The sequence below is a fragment of the Stegostoma tigrinum genome, chromosome 5 (assembly GCF_030684315.1).
Source record: "Stegostoma tigrinum isolate sSteTig4 chromosome 5, sSteTig4.hap1, whole genome shotgun sequence".
In the NCBI taxonomy this organism is placed as follows: Eukaryota; Metazoa; Chordata; class Chondrichthyes; order Orectolobiformes; family Stegostomatidae; genus Stegostoma; species Stegostoma tigrinum.
Genome location: NC_081358.1, coordinates 52,275,290 through 52,302,886, shown reverse-complemented (window position 1 = coordinate 52,302,886; position 27,597 = coordinate 52,275,290). Strand labels below are relative to the sequence as shown.

The following is a 27,597-nucleotide window of genomic DNA, read 5'->3' as shown; positions in this document are numbered from 1 at the left end:
TGACACAACTTATTGTTCTACATATCTGAACATAATGCACTTTTCCTGAGTAAGTGATGGAAAAAAACATGTCAATAAAGAGGTTGTTCCAAGTCTAGATCCTTGCATTGGATATTAAGCACTACTACGCTAGTCACTATGTAAACTTTCAGTGCGGCACCTGAGATTGAGGGGGTATAGGAAGCCTTCCTGCTGCCACTGACCTGCCTGAAATTTTACTGGGGCCAGGGTGAGCAGGGAACTTCTGTCTCTTGATGCTCTCAATTATTGACTGTTGATATTTTACAAATTCTTAGCTCATGTTGATCATGAAACCCAGAAACTTAATTTCTAATTCACTCATGGGATGTGGCCAACACTGGCTGGACCAGCACTCATTGCTCAGCTTAGTTACCCATGAGAAAGTGATGGTGAGCTGCCTGTCTGAACTGCTGCAGTCCATTTGGTGTAGGTAGACCCACAATGCTGCTGAGAATGGAGTTCCAGGATTTTGACCTAGCTTAACCTGTACAAGATAATAAAATGTGAGGCTGGATGAACACAGCAGGCCAAGCAGCATCTCAGGCTGCTTGGCCTGCTGTGTTCATCCAGCCTCACATTTTATTATCTTGGAATCTCCAGCATCTGCAGTTCCCATTATCTCTGATACTATTTTAACCTGTACAAGCTCATTTTTGACAAGGAGAAATCTTCTTTAGATTTCACTGTTCCAACAGAAGCACAGACATATATACACTCCACCCCCTCCTTCCCTGCCTGAGGCCTGTTAATGGCGACCTCTCAACAAACCCTTCGTCAAGACCCCTGTACCCAGACTCCGCTTATCTGCTTACTGTGGTGAGGTTACCCAATGTCCCAGAAATGACAATTGCTCTTGACTGGTACTGCTTGGACTACAGTGCCGTTGACTGACCATTTGACTGGCACCTTTCTGAGCCAAGACTTTATCTCCCCTCAGAACAATTACCAAGTTAAGTGCTGCCAAGTGGGCATAGAGCAAGGCACTGGATAAAGTCTGGCACTTTGTGTATCTTTAAAGTTGCATTTTTCCCCAAAAGTATGTTTCATTCACAAAATTGGTAAGAGTACATTACGAAACACTTCAACTTGAATTTTAAATATGTGACAAAATTCAACTTGTTACTAAGCAGCATGTTCTACTTTTCTTTTTATTTTTATCTGAGCACAGCAAGAGAAGGATAAGGGAGTTTCCAACACAACGGGTGTGGGGTGTTTGATTCCAAAATAAGCTAATGAATTGCTTATTGTTTATACTTCTTGGGGAAGGCCTCTGCTTTTTAGCTGGGCGCCTCTTTATTTTAGCTCAATTTTTTTGTGCTAAGATTATCTTTTCATTTGATCTGAGCAGAGAAAAGGGACCTCAAGTTTATCATCTGATATGAACGTTGGCACCTTTTGACAATGTTTGGCTGTGAACTGAATTTGATTATATCTTAGTAAGTAATATCCTTCATTCAGAGCTTGGCTGCAGGTAATAAAGCCACCCTCTGGTACTATGTCAGACTTGTAAATCTATTGGTAGGGGGTTGGGGGGGAGGGCGGGGATCTGACCCCATCTTGCAACTCCTACATTATTTTAAGAATTTATTTTTGAGGTGTAGATCATTCTGGCATGGCTATATTGACCGTCCATTGTGTCAAGGATCTGTGGTTGGTCATGTGTTGTTTCTAACCTTACTGCTGTTTGTTGGTGATATATGCAGTCATGGGACACCATTTTAATTCTACACACCAAGATGTGTTTTGAATGGGTTACGTTTTGGGTAATGTTGTCAGCTAACATGATAGCTGTTAGATAATTCAGTATGTAAAATAATGATATGGCAGTGACGGCGAAGGATGCAGACGATAGATGCTGACTGTCAGAACTTCTAGACTCTCTTCAGAAATCTCTGTTACTCACTTTCATTGCGTGTTTACTTTTGTTGGTTTCCCTCTGTCATTGGCATGGGTCATATTCATGAATGGTGAAAGAAACTGGGATGTTGACTGCTATTTATATAGACTGCGTGTCACGTCATTTCATGACCCGACTATAGGACATCTCTCCCACTTTGGATATCAGTTCCTGGAAACAGGAAGAGGGTTTTGATGGGCTGAGATTTCCTGAGCTTCATGCGATGTCGGATTTGTTGCTAAATTTTGTTTTTTTTTCATTCCTTAATACCAACGAACATGCTATAGACTGTCATTGTCATTGAACAGTTACATTGACCTGTTGCTATAGCTGACTGTATCAAAGATTAAATCATATCTGTTTTAGCATGAGGTGGCTTTGTTGTGTCAGTAAAAATTTATATACAAATTTTTATTGAAGTGAACATTCCAAAGGCAATAAGTAACTTTTGGTATAAAACTGTAGTATTCTTACTGCTAAGTATAACTTGAAAAAAGTTCTATCACTCAGCCTTAATTATAGTGAACTGCACTCGCAAGATTGGCAAGAGACAGAAGATTTTATCCAATCGTTTTTAGGAAATTTCAAATGCAATTATAAATAGAAAGGAATGCTGACCTAGCTGACAGTAGATTATTCTCAAATGCATATGAAAGGAGATAGTGCAGGGGAGAAGGTGCACAGGAGATTTACCAGAATGCTGCCTGAGCTGGAGAGTTTTGATTATGAAGAGAAACTGGATAGACAGGTTGTTTTTTCTGGAGTGGAAGAGGTTCGGAGTGAGGGGGAGGTGGCGGTCAATGCATGACAGAGATGTATAAAATTGAGGGGCATTGGCAGGGTAGACTGTAAGAAACTTTTTTCCCTCTGGTGGAGGAATCGATGACCTGGGGCCATAGGTTCAACATAAGGGGCAGGAAGTTTAGAGCGGATCTGAGGAAAGTTATTTTTACCCAGGATCATAGAAACCTGGAATTCACTGCCGGTAAGAATGATAAAGACAGAAACATTCATAATATTTAAGTAGTAGCTAGATGCACACTTGGGGATTGCAAGGCATACAAGGATATGGGCTAGCCTACCTGGTGAATGTTGTCAAACGGAGATCTGAGGTGCAGGTACGTAGTTCCCCAGAAGTGGTGCCACAGGTGAATAGGGTGGTGAAGAAGGCATTTGGCATGCTTGCCTTCATCGGTCAGAGCACTGAGTACAGGAGTTGGGATGTCATGTTACAGCTGTACAGGCATTGGTGAGAGTACATTTGGAGGACCGCATATAGTTCTCGTCCCCCTGCTGTAGGAAAGATGTTGTTAAACTGGAAAGGGTACAGAAAAGATTTACAAGGATCTTACCAAGACTGGAAAGTTTGAATTATAAGGAGAGGCTGGATAGGCTGGGACTTGTATGCCTGAAGCTTAAGAGGCTGAGAGGTGACCTTGTAGAGGTTTATAAAATTTGGAGGCGCATGGATAGGGTGAATAACCAAGATCTTTTCCCCCAGGGTAAGGGAGTCTAGAACTAGAGGGCACAGGTTTGAGGTGAGGGGAAAAGAGGGACCAGAGGGGAAACTCTTGCAGAGCCTAGTGCCTGTATGGAACAAGCTGACAGAGAAAATGGTAGAGGCGAGTACAGTTACGGTATTTAAAAGACATTTGGACAGGTATATAAATAGTAAATGTTTAGAGGAATGTGGAACAAATGCAACTAATTTAGGAAGTTAGGAAATCTGGTTCAGCAAGGATGAGTTGTGCTGAAGGATCTGTTTCCATGCTTTATGACTGTTAATCGGATTAGATTAGTTAGGTAGTTGTTTTCAACTAGCACAGCTGCGATGAACCAAAGGGCCATATTCTGTGCTGTAGATCTCCGACTCTAGAGATCTCCGACTCTATGACACCTATTCCCTGTGATTTTTTTAAAAAAAATCAGATTAAGGCTGTTCAGGCACCCAGAACAAATACTGTGTCAGATAGTACAAGTTTAAACATTGTGAATATTTACCTGTGTACTTGATTTTGCACAGTCGGTTTTAGCATGTTTAGGATGGTCATTTTTTGCTAGCCAACATTGAACAGGAGTTGGATGATTTGGGAGAAGTTATAGCCAGTGAATGAGAATATTGTTGTTGCAAAGCAGCCTTGTTAAAAAGAGCAACTCATTCTCACGAACATTCCTTTTCAGAATTTCAGGTTCATTCTCATTGCAGCGAATTCCTCAAAAATGTACTTGTCTTTCTGAAAACATCTCTCTTTCAACTGGCAAAAGACTGAAACGACGCTGAAAACAAACAATTATCTTTTTGTTTGCAAAGAACTGTGCATGTCCTTCTTAACCACACTTATGATGTGAGCATGTATTTCAACATGATTATTGAATTGTGTGTTTGGTTTAGCTTTTCCTTTTTATAAATGCATTTTCAAAAGGACATTGACTTTTAAATACTTTCTCAAAACCATATTCCTGAGTTTGTTGCATTTTATGCTGTGGGGGTGTGGGATGCTCTTTCAATTCCATTTTTGTGCATTGCTGTTTGTAAATTGCAATGTGTGAATTTTGAAGGTCAAGTGGAGGCGGGTTTGGGTTCATATAGAGGGTTAAAGGCTCTAAACGTGATATTATATTAGAATTCCAACCTCACTTGCAGGTTTCACTTGGATGGTTTGACTGTGAGAGCCCTCCAGTCGCCACTTTGGAGCTGCTGGCAGTTAATTAGATTACACAAACATGCAATTAGCCTTGACAGCCAGTGGACTTGGATTTTGAGCTGGCAGCTGCATATCCAGATCAGAAATCTCACAATGCCAGGCTATCGTCCAACAGGTTTATTTGAAAACACAAGCTTTCACAGCCTCACTCCTCCGTCGTATGTTAGTGAGAGCGAGTTTGAGAAGATCTGTAGCTCAGGTTGAGGTTCTGGATGTGAGTTTGCTCGCTGAGCTGGAAGGTTCGTTTTCAAACGTTTCGTCACCGTTCTAGGCAACATTATCAGTGAGCCTCCGGTGAAGTGCTGGTGTTATGTCCCGCTTTCTATTTATCTGTTTAGGTTTCCTTGGGTTGGTGACATCATTTCCTGTGTTGGTGATGTCATTTCCTGTTCTTTTTCTCAGGGGATGGTAGATTGATTTGGAGCCAATGTGTTTGTTGATGGAGTTCCGGTTGGAATGCCATGCTTCTAGGAATTCTTGTGCGTGTCTCTGTTTGGCTTGTCCTAGGATGGATGTGTTGTCCCAATCAAAGTGGTGTCCTTCCTCATCTGTATGTAAAGATACTAGTGATAGTGGAGCATGTCTTTTTGTGGCTAGTTGATGTTCATGTATCCTGGTGGCTGGCTTTCTGCCTGTTTGTCCAATGTAGTGTTTGTCACAGTTCTGGCAAGGTATTTTGTAAATGACGTTCGTTTTGCTTGTTGTCTGTATAGGGTCTTTTAAGTTCATTAGCTGCTGTTTTAGTGTGTTGGTGGGTTTGTCTGCTACCGTGATGCCAAGAGGTCTGAGTAGTCTGGCAGTCATTTCTGAAATGCCTTTGGTGTAGGGGAGAGTGGTTACGGTTTCTGGGCACGGTTTGTTGCTGAGAAATCGGCGGACTATGTTCATTGGCTACCCGTTCTTACTGAATACACTGTATAGGTGATTTTTCTTCTGCTCTTCGTAGTTCCTCTGTGCTGCAGTGTGTGATGGCTCTTTGAAATTTCAAGACATTTCGGAAATGACTGCCTGACTACTCAGACCTCTTGGCATCACGGTAGCCCACAAACCCACCAATACACTAAAACAGCAGCTAATGAACTTAAAAGACCCTATACAGACAACAAGCAAAACAAATGTCTTTTACAAAATACCTTGCAAGAACTGTGACAAACACTACATTGGACAAACAGACAGAAAGCTAGCCACCAGGATACATGAACATCAGCTAGCCACAAAAAGACATGATCCACTATCACTAGTATCCTTACATACAAATGAGGAAGGACATCACTTTGGGACAACACATCCATCCTAGGACAAGCCAAACAGAGACACGCACGAGAATTCCTAGAAGCATGGCATTCCAACCGGAATTCCATCAACAAACACATTGATTTGGAGCCAATCTACCATCCCCTGAGAAAAAGCACAGGAAATGACATCACCAACCCAAGGAAACCTAAACAGATAAATAGAAAGTGGGACATAACACCAGCACTTCACCGGAGGCTCACTGATGATGTTGCCTAGAATGGTGACGAAATGTCTGAAAACTAACCTTCCAGCTCAGCGAGCAAACTCACATCCAGTTAGTGAGAGTGGTGTAATCGGACACAGAATTTGTAAGTAAAAGATCAAAGTGTCACACCACTAATGAGGATGTATTAAACAAACCTAAGATGCTATGAAATCTTTAATCAGTTAGAAGGTTTTAATTGACTAATATGTATATGTAAGTTCCCTAATTCCTTTCAAGTCACTGCCCTGGGAGAAGTAAAGGTTTTATCAGTGTAAAGAAGAGATGACATTTTAAGTCAGACAATGCATGTTTGGTGTGAGGCCTTGTTTAGAATCTGTTTGTGTTTTGGTTTGGAGTCAGACGCGTTTTATTCCTACTTTAGAAATAAAACTACACATTGGCTATCTATGAATTGTGTGCTGTTTGAACAAGCTAGAACGTATCTACAAATACAAAGTTTCATAAATGTGTGTGCATGTGAGGGAGAGTAAGTGTGTGTGTGTGTGTGTGTGAGAGAGAGAGAGAGAAATAACTGGTTAAAGACGTAACAGCATCTTAGGTTTGTTTAATATATCCTCATCAGTGATGTGACCCTTTGATCTTTTAATTGTAAATTCTGTGTCTGATACTATCTCTGTCACTAACACCTAAAGAAGGAGCGAGGCTCAGAAAGCTTGTGTTTTCAAATAAACCTGTTGGACTATAACCTGGTGTCATGTGATTTCTGTCCAACACTGACACCTCGACACCATGGCATCCTTCAAGACCAACCAGGCAGGTGCGACAGCGGGAAATGCTTCCTTGGTAAAACAAGCAGCTGGGAAAACCTTTAATCAGTGACATTGAAACTATTTTCCCAGTGATACTATAATTCTAACCATCAGCAATGTGACTCCAACTTTGCTTTTCTGCTGAAGTTAAAGCATCTGTCATTTGCAGCATGTTGAGTGCATAATCAGCAATTACATATTAAACATGGTATGTTGAGCATGCAGTTCATCAGGTACTGGATGAAGCTGTTATTCCTAACGAGCCTTTTCAATATTAACATTTGAGATACGTAACATTCTGAGGGATTCAATAAGGTAGATGCAGAGATGGTGTTTCCCGCCCCTGGAGAAATTTAGGACAAAGCAACTCAGTTTAAGAATAAGGATTCTCCCTTTTGTGATTTGAGAGAAGAAATTCTCCTCGCCTCTGTCTTTTGATTCTTTTGCCCATGCAGTAAAAGCGTGGTATTCGATATAGCCCAGGCTCAGTTAGACAGACTATTGATCGACAACGATGTTGAAAGTTATGGGAGGCAGGTACAAAAATGAATGTAATGGGATTGATGGGCCAAATGGCCTACTTGTGCACTTAATTATTTACATATTTGTGTTTGTGTCACAATGTGGCACACCAGCATGTTGTTTAATTGTGGGAGCATATCATCTTGTGAGGACAAATTGCTCCTCGTTCTTCTGAAAATATTTCCTCAGTTGCAGTTTTCTTTTCCTGCATCTAAAGTTCCTATTATGAAAAAAAGCTTCAAGTAAATAAATAAATTCACAATCTTAAATACAGTCGATTCTGCCATAATAATATAGTTGTGTTACAGCATTATAGAAATTTGCACTGTAGAAATAATGGGGCAATAGTAAATGTGGGGTTAGGGGCAGCCCAACAAAAAAATCACTCAAAATCACTCAAAAATTACGCAAAAGCCTAACACAAAGAATAGCAGTTTGAATAAATGTTAAAGTCTGAATAATAATGTATTAAAAGTACATTTACAAGTTTCCTTGAAAAATACGTCAAGATGACTTGATGGGGAGGAATTTTCGAGGTTGCTCTGTTGTTACTGCAGGGGCTGAAGGTCGTCGTCGTCGTCATCATCACCACCACCTTCGGGTGTAGTTGTGGTTGCAGGGTGAGGGCGAAAAATAGTTAATCCAGACATGGATGGCTGTGGTTCATTGTCTTCTGTCTGTTTCTTGGAGGTTGGCTTAAAAAGACATCCAAGTTTTACGCTTTTCTTTTTTCATGAAGATGCTGTTCCTAGGGTGCCAACAAGATCATCTTTCATGAATGCTACCCTGCTGTGTTCTGCATTGTAATCGTTGTCCTCTAAAAGCTGCAACTGCTTCTCAATTTCTCCTCCAGATAGAAGACAAAACAGAAGTGGAAAGATCTCATGACGCTGCATCATGGACTTCATCTTCTTCTCCAGCTTCCACTACCCCCTCAACAACAAGTTGTTGCGGATCAGCTGTAGAGAGGTCCTCACAGTGGGACTCAAGCAGCTCTTCAACATTCTCACCCCACACTTTTTCAAATCCAACTTGCTTTGCAAGATCAACACAATGTTCTTTGATTCTTGGGAGCTCCTTTAACAGATAAAAGCCTTTAAAATCTTTTTAAAAAAAAATCTCGGAGAAGCTTCCACTAAACCGCATGCAAGCGGCCCTTGCTGACATCACCCCAGGCCTCCTCAATAATGTCAATCACATTCTTGATATTAAAGCTCCTCCAAAATTAAAGAATACTGTCCTTAATACCCCTCAGTGGTTGCAATCAGCCTTTTAAATATGTGCCTTAAATAATAAGCTTTAAAAGCTGCTATTGCATGAGCTGAAGGAAAGAGGTTGTGTTTGGGGGTAGAAATAGCACTTGATGTTTTCAGAAAGCTCACCTATGGTGGGCGGATTCCTTGGTGCATTATCCAGGATGAGGAGAATCTTGCAATACTTTCTAAAATCATCTTCTAAAACATAAGGTCGGAAAAAATTTGCTTCATCATTGTTTGCTTAACCTAAAGTCGGGCATGGAGTCACCTTTGGAGCTAGCATTGCTCGTGCTCAGGACAAAGCCTGTGAAATGATCATGTGATGTCGACGCATACACCTCTGCACACCAATGGATTTGCGATACCAGAACCCACGTTATAGTCGAACCGACTGTATGTTATCATAACAAAATTGAACCTTTTACTGAATTGTCATTTCTGCTAATGCCTCTATAAAATCTTCCAATAAAAACCTAAGCGTCTCTGAACAACCTGAGCTTGTTACTGTGCCCACTGTTGTCCTTTGAGGCTCTGTTTGAATTCTGCAGCCTGAGTGTGTACAATGCACCTAACTTCGTAGGATTTATCAGTAATGTTCAGTCAGCTCTTCAGATGGTGTATCTTTCTTTTGCTTCAGGCACTTTCTGGCCATTAACATTTCTCCAATTAGCTTTGAAAGATGGGGATCAAATTTCAAAACTTTATTGACAAAAATAGATGTTACACATTTAGCTCTTTCAAAGTATATATATCTCTGTGTGCACATGTGTGATGTGTGGGCTACGTCACTTAAAAATCCTTCAAATTTCAACAAAAGTTCATTTTGTAATCAATTAACGATCTCAAGCTAGCACATTCAAGCAAAATATGGCACATGATGAAAATATGAAATTAAAATGGAAAATAAAAGAAATGCCAACAGCAAATGATCCATAGAACATTTTTATGTGTTGCCCTGTAGTTAATGCATGGTACAGTTATGTGTTTTTTAATTGGCACATGCAAGTGGTAATGTGGTGCAGAACAAGCTTCCAGAGTGCTATCTCGCTTAAAGAGAATATTACTTAGCTGATTTGGCAGCATTTAACATGGTATCTTGAGTCAAACACCATTATCAGTATGAAGTCATAGAAACCATAGAGATATACAGCATGGAAACAAACCCTGTGGTCCAACCCCTCCATGCCGACCAGTTATCGTAAATTAATCTAATTCCATTTGCCAGCATTTGGCCCATATCTCTGTAAACCCTTCCTAGTCATATACCCATCCAGATGCCTTTTAAATGTTGTAATTGTATCAGGCTCCACCACTTCCTCTGGCAGCTCATTCCATACACACCACACTCTGTGTGAAAAGGTTGCTGTGTCCCTTTTAAATCTTTCCCCTCTCACCATAAACCTATGCCTTCTAGTTTTGGACTCTCCTACCCTGGGGAAAAAGATCTTGGCTATTCATCCTATCCATTCTCCTCATGATTTTATAAACTTCTGTAATGCTACCCCTCCGTCTCTGGCACTCCAGGGAAAATAGCCCCAGCCTATTCAGCCTCTCCCTATAGCACAAATCATCTAACCCTGGCAACATATTTGTAAATCTTTTCTGAGCCCTTTCAAGTTTCACAATCTCCTTCCTGTGATAGGGAGAGCAGAATTGCACACAGTATTCCAAAAGTGGTCTAACCAATATCCTGTACGGCTGCAAATGAACACATCAACTCCTATAGTCAGTATATTGACCAATAAAGGCAAATATACCAAACACCGCCTTCACTATCCTGTCTACCTGCAACTCCGCTTTCAAGGAACTATGAACCTGCACTCCAAGGTCTGTTTGCTCAACAACACTCCCAGGATCTTACCATTAAGTGTATAAGTCCTGCCCTGATTTGCCTTTCCAAAATGCAGCACCTCACATTTATCTAAACTAAACTCCATCTGATTCTGAGACAAGCTTAGCTTAACGATGAACTCAAAGTAACTTTTCAGTTGTTACTAATATTAGTTGAAAATTAAATTGCTCATTGACAACTGATTGACTGTGGGTTATTCAACATAGTAAAACACAGGACAGGTGATGAAGCAAGCATTGCAGCAAACTAATTAATATGTACATGTGCACCTTTCAGAGTCACAGAAGACTAATTGCTGGGCAAAATCACGATATTGTAAACACAACACATCGATTCCTTACAGGTGAACTCTCTTGAAAGACAAAACACACGTATAACATCCTCCTTCCTTCCAAAAGAAAGGTTAACTACTTACAAGAATAAGTGAGCGTATAAGTCTGTATAAAGTATAGGTAAACTTACTGATGTGTCCAATTCCTATGATAGTAACTTTTTCTGCATATGTTATTGATTCACCACATTCACTTAAGTGATATTCTCTGTTGTTCCTCTGTTAAGATTTTCTTTTGTGGATTGAAGTTGCAGGCCTACAATTTGTTTATCCTGATACACTAGAGATAAGTTTTATTTCAGATCATCCACAGATGGATGTTGTTACTCAACCTATTTCAAGTGGCTCAGGTCTTCTTTGCATTTACTATTTGGTTCTTGATAAGTTTCCAGCTCAAACTTTCTGACTTGCATACTGGATTTTTATAATTTTATTGAAGCTTTAGTTTTCTGTTAGTTGGTTTATTTTCTCCCTCATAACCTGTTCTAATAACTCCAACTATAGCTACTCCAACTTTTTATTGCATTTCACAGAGACCTGGTTCTCGCTAACTTGGTGCTTCAGTGGTTGATATGTTTCTTTATATTCTGCTTGTGTCCTTTCACTATATCATCATTGCTGGCATTTATTTTTGGAAGGTGTGATTTTTCAGCTCCTTGTGTGCGGCAAGACTCTCCACCTGTTTTTTCATATGGTCTGCCATTTTCTCCAGTATTGCTTTAAGTTCAAGCCACTATTTCTATGGCTGTTCCTGCTGAGCCTGATCTGCTTTATGTGTGTTTCCCTATATGGTTGCTCGTTCATGAAGATTGAGTTCTTGTTGAGACAGATGTCTTGATGTTATTAACAACCCTAACTATTTACACTGTCATGATCTCTCACATACTACATTATTGTTTTGTGGCGTATGTTACTTGAGCTAACGCATAGAGAAGCATTCCGATCATATCATACTGGCAGTGTGTTTGACCAAAGAAACCAAAGCCTGGTGGCAGCAGTGGGACATCAGATTGATGGGTTTGAAATGATTCACCTAACTTCATTAGCTGATATCTTTATTGATGTCAGGCCAACAAATGGATTAATATGCCAACCTTTTGTGTTTTGTTTTATGCCCACGTGGCTCAAAAATCTTCATATATATGGTCCAGCTTATTTTGATGTAGACCTTGCAGAATTATCACTTGTTTTCTGTAAAACTGCATTCGTGTCATGTCCAGGTTAGTCTCTGAATGAGCAGACTGAACATGCTAATTCAGGGACCCGTTGAGTGTGTCCAGACTGCCCACTGAAGATTATCTTTCTCTTTTTGAGTTATTGCAGCTGGTGATCATCTGACGGACCTTGCTTAGCTGTAACCAAATTGTATGGGAATGATGCAGTGGTTTGGAATCTTATGTTGCAGCTAATGTGTTTGTTACCTTGTGTAGGTCTGTGTGTTCTGATAGACCGATACTAAAAGTTCCTGCTGTATCGATGATGTAAACAGTTACAGACATCCATCCCAAGAAGTTGTGTTAATATTGAAGACAGATAATGCCAATGTGTGTGAAGTCAGACCTGTTATCAGCAGTTAACTTATCATGTGTGGACTGCATCACATTTTGCCAGTTTTATGATAACATGCATAAAACAATGGTGTTTGCACTTACACCAGTATATTTTACACAATGTCCATTTCTTTTGCAGACAAAAGTTTCATCTATACATACAGCATCCATGTATTGTGTCACATCAACCACTTGCACTCTCTGAGGTCTAATCTGTAATGTTGCTGTTACCTCTGGGACATTGTTGGTATGCTTATGTGCCATGGAAAGAGCTTTGGACACATCCTTGAATATTTTTCTTTGGCTGGCTCTCCTTCACATGCTGCTGAGGAGCATTGTGTCACATTTTGGGTTTCTTTTGGACGATTGTTGAGCATGCCAGCACAATTTCCTCTTGTAGCACATAACTTGCATATGCCATGAAATGCTGCATAATGTTGATGGGAAAGGCAAGCCAGTACACATACAAAATGAGAGATAATGGGAACTGCAGATGCTGGAGATTCCAAGATAATAAAATGTGAGGCTGGATGAACACAGCAGGCCAAGCAGCATCTCAGGAGCACAAAAGCTGACGTTTCGGGCCTAGACCCTTCATCAGAGAGGGGGATGGGGGGAGGGAACTGGAATAAATAGGGAGAGAGGGGGAGGCGGACCGAAGATGGAGAGCAAAGAAGATAGGTGGAGAGGGTGTAGGTGGGGAGGTAGGGAGGGGATAGGTCAGTCCAGGGAAGACGGACAGGTCAAGGAGGTGGGATGAGGTTAGTAGGTAGCTGGGGGTGCGGCTGGGGGTGGGAGGAAGGGATGGGTGAGAGGAAGAACCGGTTAGGGAGGCAGAGACAGGTTGGACTGGTTTTGGGATGCAGTGGGTGGGGGGGAAGAGCTGGGCTGGTTGTGTGGTGCAGTGGGGGGAGGGGATGAACTGGGCTGGTTTAGGGATGCAGTGGGGGAAGGGGAGATTTTGAAACTGGTGAAGTCCACATTGATACCATATGGCTGCAGGGTTCCCAGGCGGAATATGAGTTGCTGTTCCTGCAACCTTCGGGTGGCATCATTGTGGCAGTGCAGGAGGCCCATGATGGACATGTCATCAAGAGAATGGGAGGGGGAGTGGAAATGGTTTGCGACTGGGAGGTGCAGTTGTTTGTTGCGAACTGAGCGGCGGTGTTCTGCAAAGCCATACAAAATGTGTGTTTTACTGACCTTCTTGATGACTGCAGTAATTGTTGTAGGGCCTAGCACCTTAAGGTGCTGCCAGTCTGCAGAAATTACTTTGAACTTGAATCGCTGCTCAGAGGAAGGATGTAATTATAGGTTTATCTAGATGTGCCTTTCTGCAGAATTTGATGGATGTAAAGACAATGATTAGTTCTATAAGCCTTTCAATTAAGTTCACTTTGACCAAATCATATTATGCATCATTTTTGTCAACATCTACCAATAAACTAGTTGATTTGATTTATCTGATTTTTCCCGGTACAATGTCAACTCAAGCCTGTATCACCTGAAGTTGATTCTGACCTTAAGATGGTCTTCAAAAATTGGGAAAATGTCAGGATCTTTGGGTTGTCATTAGAAATACCAAAGGATTTGATACTTCTTCACCCTTCATCTCTCAAAACTCTAAGGATTGTGTGTATCTTCATCAGCTCCTTGGTGATGCAGATTAATTTTAAAATTTTTAAAGATTGTTTTGTTTCAAAATACTGAAATTCTAGCTGCAAATAGCATTCATGGTAGGAAATTATCAAAGTGATGTCTATTTTCTGCTTTTGTTCCATTTCTGAGGAAAGTAAAATGGCTGACTTGACTGACTGCGCACAGGTAATATGTACATTGGTTTGGTTTTTGTTTAAACTGTTTATCTACTTCATTCTAAGTTCAATTTTCCACGTTAGAGCATTTCTTGGGTCTCTTGAAAAATGTAATTGACACACCAATCGGACACACCATAGCCTCCCGTTTTTTGAGAGAAAACGTGCTTGCAACAGTTCCTGTGTTGTAGTTGCTACATTTCAGTTCTAGCCTTCAGTCTTGGCTGTAATCCTAACTTCACTCTGAACTCGGGTTAGATGGTGAGTATTGATTTTTAGGAGAACTCTTCTTAACTGCCACTACTGCTGTCGCCTTGAATTCCTAATTAGCTACCATTATCTTGCTGCCATCATTAGTGGGCACCAGCTTCTGGTGCCCACCTGTTGCCAATATGACATGGTTTCGTGGGTCAAAACACCACTGCCAGTATGATATAGTCTGAGTTTTTCCATACATGTTAGCTTACATACCACATAGCAAAAAGTCTGAGTCTTTTGTTGAGACAGATGTCTTGAAGTTTATTAACAGCACTAACCTTTTACAGTGTTTTGCACTTTCAGATTTAGATATAGTCTAGGTTCTGTACATGAAATGTAACAATAATAGTTAGTATGTAACTGACTGACTCACCACACTACATTGACTGTATTACACTGAACAGGGAGTGACTGAAAAGTGAATAATTCCATACCAGAGCATCATATTGTGATATTATCTAACTGGCTTTGAAGATACACTGCCTACCTGGTCTAGCATCTACAATATAACATGACAGCACTTGTGAATAAAAGACTGAGTTTCACATTGATGAACTTTTGTGAGTCTGATACATATGAACATTGGGCAGGATCTTTCCCTCCCTTTGGGTGATGGGATGACAAATCATTGGGCAAGTTGTAACTGCTGAGATACCCACCCTACTCCTGCCACATCAATCACATTCTAGGCTGGAAGGTGTATTATTGACCAACCTAATTCGCCACCATTCAGGTTCTTTATTAATTGATTTTGTCAATTAATTAATAGTCAATGAATTGTTACTCCTGGGCCTCAACCCAACATTATCTGAATTTCTTGCCTACCTGGCAGGTGAGAAATGTGATGGCCTTTCCAACAGAGAAGGCAGGGTCATCTGTCTGCCAGATTTTTGGTTTTGTTTCGGGCAATGAGGGGTGTTGGAGTGTTGCAGTGCTACTTACCTCAGTATGGGGGCAATTGGGGTCACTAGGTCACTAACAGCTACCCCTCTGCCCTTGCCTGTGACAGTCCCTGTGTCACAACTCCCCACCCCTGTTATGTCTCTCCTGTCTCTCTGCGTCTCTCTCTATGCGGTGACCCTCATCCACAAATGAAAACAACACTTACCTTCTCATAAGTGTAGGTTGTAATTGCTGTGCAGCCTGCACCTCCAGCAAGGCAGAACTTCAGGTTCATAACAGGGTGAGAAGCCTATTGGATAACACGTCATTGGTTAACTGGTGATAGATCCACTGGCTTTCTCACTGGTGGTGATAGGGTGTAGCAACATGGAAGATGCCATGCCCGCATTTTGTTAATTTCAGCAGTTAACTCGGTTTCTCACTTTACAGTTGTTGGGCATTCCTAGCATTTTCTATTTCTATTTTGATGTTATTGTGTAATCAAGACTGATCAGGAGGGGACACAAGAAAGATCGCCTGGAAAGAGTGGGCTAGGGAGCCCTGAGGGTATGATCTAACCCACAACCACACTCCCACTGCAGTGAACATTTGTTGTCACTCCTTTCCCTTCCCAAATGCTTTGTAAAGCCCACATGAAAGGGAATAAAGAGGTAAAGAAACGTGAGAAGCGTAAAGGGGAGTTGAGATGAGGGAAGCAGACTAAGCAAAGTTGAAGGAGTCAGCACCTGGCAGAAGTGAGTAGACAAATACTGAAACTGAGCATGCGTATCGACTAATAATGCATCAGTTTAAATCAGAGATTGTAAAAACATTGCCTTTTAAAATAATTTTGGGCCAAATTTAGACATTACAGTAAACTGTCGGACCTGGTGCTATATATAAACTGCCCAACTGTGAAAGGCGTTGACAAATCAGCAAAAGGTCTTTGCATGATGTTTTGCCAAAAGACGAATGGTGCAATGTATTGGACAAAATATTGTACATTCTTCTCTCATTTAAGAGAATGCGTTCTTGTCACTACTTGCTCACAGCTCCACCAGGATGTTGCGTCAAGTCGACCCTGATCCCATGTGCACTCATAAAATGTTGATCATACATTCCCCGTAAAAATTCCTCTTGTCGTTTTAAATTGATGGAGCTACAATTTCTGAATTGAAAGTGGGGCAAGCCAGTTCTTTCAGTGGGGCAGGGTGTATACTCTTCTCCTATAACCTGCTCATGTTTCTGCCCCATGAGCTGCTATTGCCCAGTGACAGCCGTACATTGGTTGGTACCTCAGTGAGTTGTATGAAGCAGTGTTGCTGACTTTAGGTGTGGCAAAACCTGCCAAAAAGAGATGGCTTTTCTCCTGCAACTATAATTGTAATACAAGCGCTGTTTCTTAAGGTGCAGACTAATTGGATCTTAGCATCCATTTGATGCAATTCTGCTCCTTAGATGAGTGTTACTAATCATTCCTGATGTTGAGCAAGGCTGGGAAAAAAAAATTGAATGCAAATTAGATAGGCCTGATCAGGTCTATCTGATGCTTTTTCTTGATCTCCTGCGACTAGCTGGATGATAGAGATTTAAAATAGGATAAAACAAGTGGACACGGATGTCCAGCTGCTAACCTCTGTGGCCACGTTCTGTCCGGGTTTTGGGCCAGACTTTAAGAAACTAAATGAGACATTGTTTTCCCTGGAGTGCATCACCTATTCTGGGACTACTGAACATCCTTTGTGAACAAACCTGACTGACTCTGATTAAGAACTTAGTCTTGGCAGGCTATCCAACTGTGTAAGGTATCACAAGCCATTTTATTGCAAAGTCATCCCAAGGAGAGTGGAATTTGAGATGGAGAGCCATGCTCTATACCACTCTTCCTGTGATAATTTCTCCATTATAACTTCCCCCATTAGAAACAGGAGGCCTGTGATTGATAAGGGGGGAGATCAGGCTCTGCAGCTTTAACTTTTTAACAGGACTTCCTTTGGAATCTCAGAAATCTAGCTTTATGATGACTGGAAAAATGGAACTCAGAATCTTTGGAGGCCAACTCCCAGGCTGGGGAAATCCTTTTGATCAGTTGGAACGTTTCACTCCCGTGCAATGGAGGCAATTTTGTGATCTCTGGTCAGTTGGAAGCTTGAAAGTAAAGAGATAATTGATAAAACTGTAAAATTTAGAGAGAAAAGCTCAGTTCGTATAAATGTAATTCATCCCAATCAGCTGCTGGAATTGCCTGACCTTGACCAAATGAGAACTAAGCCAGGGCAGCAGTAAAATGGCTGTCGTGGAGCATGATCAGGTTCAAGTTCCAACGGCTCCAGACATGTGTCGTATCATCACTGAACGGGTTGATTAGGAAAATCTCTTTGAGAAGATGCAATAATTACCATTAAAAAGGCTGAGCATGGCTGAGACATTATATCATTGTCACTAATTTTTGTAAAAGAAAATTGCATTACCAGCCTACTTTCCTAGGTTCCTGCCCTCCTGAAATGTGGGAAATTTTTAACTGCCCATGGCAACATTTTATTTAGCCAACAGCAGTGAAGTGAATCATCAATGACCTGTGTTTTGATTGATCCGGCTCCATGCCTGCGCCATCGCTGGCATATCTGGATGACAGACCAGTCTTGTAAGGAATTGACTCCCAGTCCCTGTCAAACTAGGCAGTCAATTCCTGGTTTGTAGTGTGACCCTGAATTGAAACCACCTTCTTATTTCCACCTCCAATGGCAAAATCTGGCCCTCCTAGGTTTGTTCTCTAAACTTGACAGGTTTATCAATGCTTTCCAGCTTAAATGTCTTCCTTTTTGTTTGGTAACTTCTTTGAGTATGAGATGCATCCTGTTGCACCTCTGAGAAACATTTAGTTAGTCTTCTAAAATTTGGGAATGCAGTTCAGGTGCACAGATTGTCATTGATCAGAGGCTGGAGGTTGGGTCTCATGGGAGGTTGAAAGTAATCTTGATTTTTATGGCTCATGCTCCAACTTGCAGGGAATCACTCAGTGAGCCTTTGGAGCAGAAGGTTATATCTTCACAGTTTTTGCAAGATCACAGCAGACAATCTGTGACAGCATCATTTTAAAAACCTTTTAACTTTTCCTGACTTTGGAAACTTTTGCTTAACTCTCATTGATCTGAACAATAATTACTGCTGTTTTGAGAGTAAGACAGCTTAAAGGTAGGATAATAAGTTATACAGTATTCAGGAAATCACCTGCCCACTCACATTAACCACAGGTTTGGCAATTTTTAATGTGCTACCATTCATTTTAAGTAAGCTTTGGTGCTCTGAATTTATATTTTGATAGGTGTTGTATTGCCTGTTATAAAGAATGTTAGGTAACAGAATACTATCAGAGAAATATCTATCATACAAGGGAGAAATGTTTCCTGTTGACTCCGACCTGTGCTGTTGGTTCATTTTAATTTGAGGTACTTCAATACAAGCTATTGTATAATGCAGGTATTATTCTGGATTAGGGTTCGCTCCTATTTGAACTCCTCACCCACACATTGCACTGTTTATGGAAGTGGCTTTTGGCGCTTCATGTTGTCTTCCAAAAATAAGTCATAATGCTTTAGTGAAGGTGGGAAAGAAAGGAAAAATAACTGAGGCATGCTACAGAGGGAGAAGGAGCAACTTTTGTATAATTTCGTTATGGTTGAAAAATATCTCCAGGTTTTACTTGGAAGGTAGCGCCTGTGTCTGTACATGCTTGGAATACGTACTTCCAAAAGCATGTTTCAACAAGCTGCTTCTACATTGACATGACTCAGTCTATTTTGACTTCACCAATCCAAGACATTTGCATGAACATGTCAATTTACATTAGTATTGGAGGTGGATAGATTCACATACACCACTCGCTTGTACCAGTGAAATAGGATTAATGATCCACGAGTAGAAAGACCGGCACTACGTGACCCAATAGCCCTGCAATCCACCGGTCCAGATCAGCTAACTAGACATGCGCTCAAGACCTTTCTGATCTCAATAATTAATTAATTTGTAAACTTCTTGAACCATCCTGGTCAAATTGCAAGGCATTTTGTTTTTGCTCATTATCAATTCTATTTATATAGGGTCTGTCTCTCCTCCACAAACATTACCACTCCCTTTGCCTTTTTGTTCTATAACAACTGTACTCTCTAATGTAAGATAACAAAGTGTGGAGCTGGATGAACACAGCAGGCCAAGCAGCATCTCAGGAGCACAAAAGCTGATGTTTCGGGCCTAGACCCTTCTTCAGATGTCCCTGGTCGTCTAACCTTCCCATAAACTTTCCTTCTGTTCCACTTCCCACTCCACCTCTTTGTTGTCAGTAGGAAACACTGTCTTGTCTCTTGCCCACATTTTTATTTTCTGTTCTGATGAAGATCCATATTGGGCCCAAAATGTTAACTGTTGTCTCTCTCCTCTCAGATGATGACAGTTTGTCCATCATTCTCTGTTTTGATTTCAGGCTTCCAGCATTTGCCGTATTTTCCTCTTCTGTATTTTTGTGATTTACTCGTGACATTTCAGTGCACTTTTCATTTTTCTTGTACTTGTAGCCCGAAAATGTAACTTTAATGTTAAATTGCTCTGAGCAGCAGTTCTAAATGATATGTCAACATCTGTTTCACCACTCCTACCTAAACACTGTTTAATTGTTGTACTGGGTGAAAGGGACAATGACTGACTAAAATGCTGACACTTAGCAGGGAAATGTATCGACCCAGATTTCTTCCTCTCTCCATTGCTTCTAAGTACTTGCTTGGTGGTAAAGCCTTTTTCACCCTTTAGCTTTTGAAAAATCTTTTGCAGAACCATGTCAACATCCATTTCAGGAGTGTGTAGAGAGTAGCCTGGCATTCTGTGGAAGGTTCTGTACTTGGGCTTCTGCCAAAGAATGGTTTCTACGTTGCATCTGTCACTTTTATCTATTAGATAAGGGCATTTTGGAAATTATGGCACCATGATAGAAACTGCCTTTTCCGGTGCCCTGTTGTCGACAAGAATGCTGGCAGATGCTTTGATCTGTGACAGGGCAGGTTATGGAAATTTGATCTTGGGAGTCAATCCAAGGTTATTTGTTCAAAGCATGCAAAAGTCTGGGCACCCTATGTGGCCTGTGGTGTGTTACTACCATCCCATTTTTTGCCATACTCAAGATGCGTTGTTTTGAATTTTATTTAAGTGCATGAGGTTTCGAAAAATAGGTGAGGACTCCACTTCTGAGGACACTTAGTTGTGGGTTTGTTTGATGATGGTCACTTCTTGGTTCAGTAATCTGTAAATCGAGGCCCATTGATGAGTCTAATATCTCGGTATTCAGGCAGTCCAAGGGTAAGATCATGAAGTGTACAGACCCTGTGTAGCTTGGTTGCTGTATTTCCTGACATCAGAATAGCTCCTTTACTCAAACTAACTTCATTCACTGTGAACCACTTTAGAATACCTTCAAGTTGTGTAAAGGATTAATGTTGCTTTTAGTAGTTTGAATTGGCAAGTGTTTGACACGTAGCTAAGCTGAAAACAGCATGAAGGATGTTAAAAAGCAGCAGGCAGAATTATTTATGTTGACAAAAAAGACAAATTAATTGCAGATGCTGGAAATGTGGAACAAAAACAGAAATTTCTGGAAAATCTCAGGAGGAATGGCGGCATCTGTGGAAAGGATCGGAGTTAATGTTTTTGGGTCCAGCGACCCTTCTTCAGAACTGATGGTGGCTAGGAAAAGGATGGTCTTTATGCAGGAGATGGGATGGCTGGGGAGAGTAAATGATAGGTGGAGATAGAGCCCAAAGAGAGAGAAAAACAGTTGGACCAGCAAAGGAGAGGTTAAAGGTCAGCCTGGGGAATGAATAGCAGCTAATGGGGACAATTGGTAGCTGACAATGGTACTGTGCACTGGCATGGCCTGGTGTTTGGGGATGTGGAAAAACATGGGGAAAGGCACTGTTCTCCTAAAATTGTTGAACTTGATGCAAGTCCAGAAGGCTGCAGGGTTTCCAAGTGAAAAATGGGGTGCTGTTCTTCCAGCTTGTGCTGCATTTTGCTGGCCCACTGCAGCAAGCCTGAGATGGAGATATTGGCCAAGGAACAAAGTGGTGTGTTGGAAGTGGCAAACAGGGTCGTTTTTTTCCAGGCACAACATAGGTGTTCAGCAAAGTGGTCACCCAGTCTGCACTTCACTTCCCCAATATGGAGGAGATCACTTTGTGAGCAGCGACTGCAGTAGACTAGATTGTGTAAAGCGCAAGTAAAGCGCTGCTTTACCTGGAAGGTGTGTTTGGGCTCTAGGACACTGAGGAGGGGAGGAAGTTACACCTTCTGCAGTTATTTATGTTGACTTGTGATACTTTACATTGATTTTGTTAACTTTGGGCCAGGTGGGGTCTTAATTCCAATTTTTAAAGAAAAATGTTCAGATTGCACCACAGTAGATATCCAGTGTGAAGCCAGGTCCCCAGACCTGGGTCTCTGGATAATACCGCTAGGCTGTCACTTCCCCTTAAATAATGGTGTGACCTTTCCTATCTTCCAATGTGCAGAAACTATTCCAGAATCTACAGAATGTTACAAAATGACCAATGCACCCACTATCTTCATTACTACCTCTTTCAACATTCTGGAATGTAGAATATCATGCCGATGGAGGCATGGCCGTCCAGACAGTGTCCACTCTGTCAAGGTTGACTTTGCAGCTTCATCTGATAGTTTGTAGCGATAGACTCAAGAAAGACACAAGCATTTGTGCATTCTCCAAATAAATTGACAAATGTAACTGTCAGCCCACAGACATTAGTCTGGGAAATAGAAAGTCCACACTAATGCAGCAAGGATTGCTTTCATTGAGATTGGACAAAAGGAAGAGTTTATACAGTTACCTAAAAGCAAAATACAGCAGATGCTGTAAAGGTGAAATAAAAACAGGAAAGCTGGAGAAACTTACAGATCTGGTAGCATTTGTGGAGAGAGAAATGGTGATAATGTCTGAGGTCCAATATGAGTTTTCAAAACACATTTGATTCTGAAGGACAGAGAAATTGATTTTGAAACGTTAATTCTGTTTCTGTCTCCACAGCTGCTCCCAGACCTGCTGAGCTCCTCCAGCAAACTCTGTTTGTTTTAGAGGGTTAATTGTTGACCTTGGATGCTCTGAAATGGCAACTAGGGATGCAATGAGTTGTGGACTGTATCAGGTTTGGCCATTAATTAATTTATTACAAGAATGAAAAGGGAAAAAGATTTGGAAACTATTACAGTTGCAGGTGAAGAAAGCAGTAAGTCCATATTTATCTCATTCTGAATAGAAAAAAATTGCCTGCTACAACTGCAGATAAATACTTCTGAAGAAATTCCAGTGTTTTCACCTTGAAGAATCTCTCTTGAAGTCCGTGTCCTGCATTGCTAACTGTATTCGAAGAACACATCTTGGTAATTAATCTTCTCTTATATTTACCCTTTTACTAGTTTGAACATGTGTTCCTTTGTTCAACACTTACCAGTTAAAGTTTATTGTTTCCATTCCTTTCACATCTTATTTAATCCTTTCTTATGTTCTGTGTTATTTATGAAGACCATGTTTCATATGCACATTTATAATCATTCAGATCTTTGATACCAACAGGCTACTTTGCAAATTTTCTGTGCACTGCCTGCAAATTTTGGAATGTTTCCATTGTTTGTTGGTAACCCAACCTGTTCAAAGCACTCAAACTGTGGCCTGTCCAAACCACTGGACAGTTTAGTTAAGATTGCATCTGGTTATATTCTATGCTTAGCACATTTAGTTCAGCATTCTGTCAGCTTCATTGGTTGCATACATTTATTGTCAAATACACTAAGACTTCAGTCTCTTCCAGTTCTATTTGGAACTACTTCTGACCCCTTCCAATGCATCCTTGTTGCCCATTTGCTCGACCTGTCTGATTCTAGATCATAGAATCCCTACAGTGTAGAAATAGCCCCTTTGGTACAATAAGCCCAAGCCAAACTTCAGAGCATCCGGCCCAGACCCATCCCCCTGTAACCCACCTAATCTACAAATGCCTGAACTCTGTGGACAATTTAGCACGGCCAGTTTACCTGACCTACACATCTTTGGTCTGTTGAAGGAATCTGGAGCACCTGGAGGAAACCCACGCAGTCACGGGGAGAATGTGCAAACTCCACAGAGACAGTAGCCCGAGGGTGGAATTGAACCCAGGTTGCCGGTGTTGTGAGACAGCAGTGCTAACCACAGAACCACCGTGCCGCCCAACATCATCTGAGTCTCTACTTTGGGAGATTAAATTTAATCTCCCCGTGTTTGGGAGGGAAAGAGATAGATATGAGTATAGATGAAGAAGTCATTTTAACAGTTTTTTTTTGGAGACTCTGACTGCAAGGAATAGACTGGCCAAAGCTCTTTGAGACAACCATAGAAATGTAGAAGATAAGAGCAAGATTAGGCCTGCTCTACCATTTATTATGATCATGACTGACCAATGACTTCAATATTCTAATCCTGCCCTCCCCATTATGGAAATATTGTGTTATCTAATGGGTCTTTGATTTGCTACATGTCCATCATTATGTAGTTGAAGGATGGTGATGATAAAAATAATGGGCTTGTAATTGGGAATGGAACAATTTTAGGAAATCAATTAAAAAGTGGGGTGGGAAGCAAGTCAGCAAGAAGTTCATGGGAATCATACTGAAATATCAATGTCCTAATGCTGGAACCCATGATAGCAATGGAGGTCTGTCTTCACCGTTCCCCAGCGCAGGTTTAAAAACCGAAATAAAACAGTGGATTGGAAAGCCATTTAATGACATGGAAAATGTAAACCTAGCAAGCAGTCTGAGGGAGGAAGAATATATAAAAAAAACCTGTGTTTGTTCAACACCTCATTGTTTCTCAGAAACCTATATTAAATAAACTATTCATTGAATTGCACTTTTAAGCCAAGCTTTCTATCTTGCTGTTTTCAAAAAACACTGAGTTTATCTAAAAGGACTTAAAGTGCACTTGATTTGTTTAACAGTGTTTGTTCCTATTGTTATTTAGGAATCTTATTGAACCCTGATGACCGTAGCCTTGCTGTGCTAACTGTTTAACTTCCATTAATTAAATTGTTGTTTATTTAAGGAGCTACTAACTAATCAATCATGTACTAGGTAGGTAGCTTTATACTTACTTCCACTCCTATGTCTTATGGTCTTTATATGTTTCAAATGTCTTTTATTGTTAATTTATTTCTTATTCATGATATCAAGGCCCAGTTAGATGTCACAAATGTTTGATTCGTGTTCATTTGTTAACCATTTTGAAAAACTGTTTCTAATTAGTTAACTTCAGATAAATGGTTGCTTAATCCACAGGTCAGATAGAAATAGAAATAAGTCATTCAGTTCTTTGAGCCTGATCTGCCATTCACAAAGATCATGGCTGATTTGTGACCTAACTCCATATGTCTGCCTTGGGTCCATATCCCTTTGCTTAATAAAAATCTGTTTATCTCAGATTTAAAGTTAACAATTGAATTAACATCGACTTGCCATTTGAGGAAGGGAGTTCCAAACCTCCAGTACTCCTTGCATGTAGAATTGCTTTCTAACATCTCTCCTGAATGGTCTGGACCTAATTCTTAGACTATGCCCCTAATTCTGGAATCTTCAACCCTATCTTTTCCTGTTAAAATCCTGAAGACCTCAAATAGATCACCCCTTAACCTTCTAAATTCTAGAGAATAAACTCGGCCTCTGTTTATAGCTTAACCCGTGAAGTTCAGATATCATCCTTGTAAACCTGCACTGAACTACCTGTAAGGCCATAACATCCTTTCTACAGTGTGGTGCCCATACCAGCTGACAGTACACTATGTGGGTCTTATTAGAGATTTGTATAACTGCAGCGTAATGCCCATACCCTTTATACTCCAGCTCTCTAGATATGAAGGCTAATATGCATTAGCCGCCTTGACTACTTCCTGCACCTGTTTGTGGCACTTTAAAGTGCTGTGCACCTGAACCCCCCCACATCTTTTTGGACATCTACTGTTTTTAACTTTGTGCATTCTGAAACCTTAACTATCTCTTTTAATTTGAAATGGATAACCTCACACTTGTTTTTATTAAAATCCATCTGTCACAGCTTTGCCCATTCACCTAGTCTTGCAATATCCTGTTGTAATTTTAGGCTGTTGTCAATGTTGGCAGTGGAGAGCTTTGTTTTGCGAGCAGTACAGGCAGACCATAGCAAACAACATACAGAGCAGAGGATGCTTAGACAGAGTGATGCATACAAGGTTATGGCTGCACAGGAGGTGAACAAAGCAAAATCAACATCAGCAGGATCAACATTATTTGAAGTTAGGTCCATTCAGCAGTCTAATAAAAGTTTCTGTCACCTTTTAGGGGAAAAAAAACTGATGTTTGTAAGGCATGACCTTTCCTTCATGAATCCATGTTGACTCTGCCTCGTTAACTGGAAACTTTCAAGGTGGTCAGTTAACCTATCCTTGATTATAGACTTCAACAATTTCCCCATTACAGATGTCAGGCTAATAGGTCTGTAATTCCCTGGTTTCCATTTATCACCCATCTTAAATAGTGGAGTGACATGAGCAAATTTCTGAATCCAAGGAAGTCTAAAAGATTATGGTTAGGGCATCAGCCCACTCCCCTACCTTCCATAACACCCATGAATAGAAACCGACAGTTCCTGGGATTTGTCACTCTTCAGTTCTTTAATTTCCACATTATTGATGATTTATTCAATTTTATTTCAACCTTGTTCTGATCTGCTGTTAGTGTATTTGAGGCTTCCTGCAAGCTATTTTCCTTTTCTGCTGTGAATACTGAAGAAAGATAATCGTTCAACATGTCTGCCATTTCCCCATGGTCATTGACAATATCCCCACTCTCAGCTTTCCCTAAGTCTTATAAGGTGTATTAGACAGTGAGATATATCAGTTTCTTTTTATTCATTCATGGGATGTGAGTGTCACTGACCAGGCCAATATCTATTAGAATTGGAGGGAAAAATTTTCTGTTACTGGAGATGATGAACTTGGAGGCAACAGGGCAGTGGTATCCTCAAACCCACTGTTTCCTCACCTTCACCAGAATTAAATTCTGGAACGAAACCTGGAATTTCCTGCTCTGCTGCTAATTGAGGCTCTAAAGAGGGCAATTAAGGAGCATATAGGTGCCTTCAGCCCCCTGTTGGAGGGCTAACACAGCAGCATGAAGGCATGTCGCTATCAGATTAGGTTCATCATCTCCAATGGAGGACAGGAGTGGGAGGTGGGTATGCTAATCCAAGGCAGAAAATGTGGGACTGGACATCGGCAGGGAGATGGCCAATGGTAGAAGCCCCCATCATCTCACAATTCTGTAGGGCTGAATCTCCCATGAGGCTAGTTTTGTTGATGAAAGAGAGAAGGCACAACTACTTCTATGGAACTCTGATAAAGGGTAAAGTCACCACTGTCCCAGAACAGAGAGAGATGTATAGTGGTGGTTTAACCTGAGGGTTACAGGCCCTTGAGAGGGAGAGCCGGTGCAGGAATTGAGCCAACCCTATAGGCATTGTTCTGTTTGGCCCAGCCAACTGAAATAACCAACCCCCAAGAACAGTGAAATAGCTGCCTGGTAAGTAACTGTAGGCTGGAGACATCCTGCTTATTCCTGTCTTACTAAATCATTGCAAATGTACTTGTGCATTTAGGGAGCACCTGTGCTGTGTCTGCATATTGTATATAATACAACACCACAAACACTGAAGACCTGAGTTATGATACAGGGCAGAGCTGGTTTACCCTCCCAGCTATGATCTCCTGTTGCTTTTCACAGAGGATTCTTAGAATGCAATGGAACCTTGAGGTCAGTTTCTGAGGCACAATGCTCTGTGCTCTTAATTTTACATTTAGAAAATGTAATGCCCCTTCAATTGAAAAACCAGAATTGTAAAATTAAAAGTTTCCCTGACTGAAGTTTAAAATGAAATATAACAGAACCATTATTGTGATCGAACCTTATAGTGTTAGTCCCTTTAAAGACAGCAACTTTTATTTCATATATATTCTTACATGTATAATTAGGAAAAGCTCAGCTTCACCACAAGTTTCTGACAGAGGACAAAGTCTAAACATAAATCAGGAGATCTTATTAAATGAGACATTATGCTGTTTTAAACATTACAGCAGAGCTGCCTGCTAAACTGCCAGTAAAATTTACCATTAAAAGG

The 27,597-nt window shown here is 40.8% G+C and overlaps 1 protein-coding gene across 1 annotated transcript in view; it reads left to right on the top strand.

Annotated features, from left to right (window-relative positions):
- Window positions 1-27,597, top strand: part of LOC125451831 (grainyhead-like protein 2 homolog) — a 133,336-nt gene that overhangs the window by 61,488 nt on the left and 44,251 nt on the right. The window lies entirely within an intron of this gene.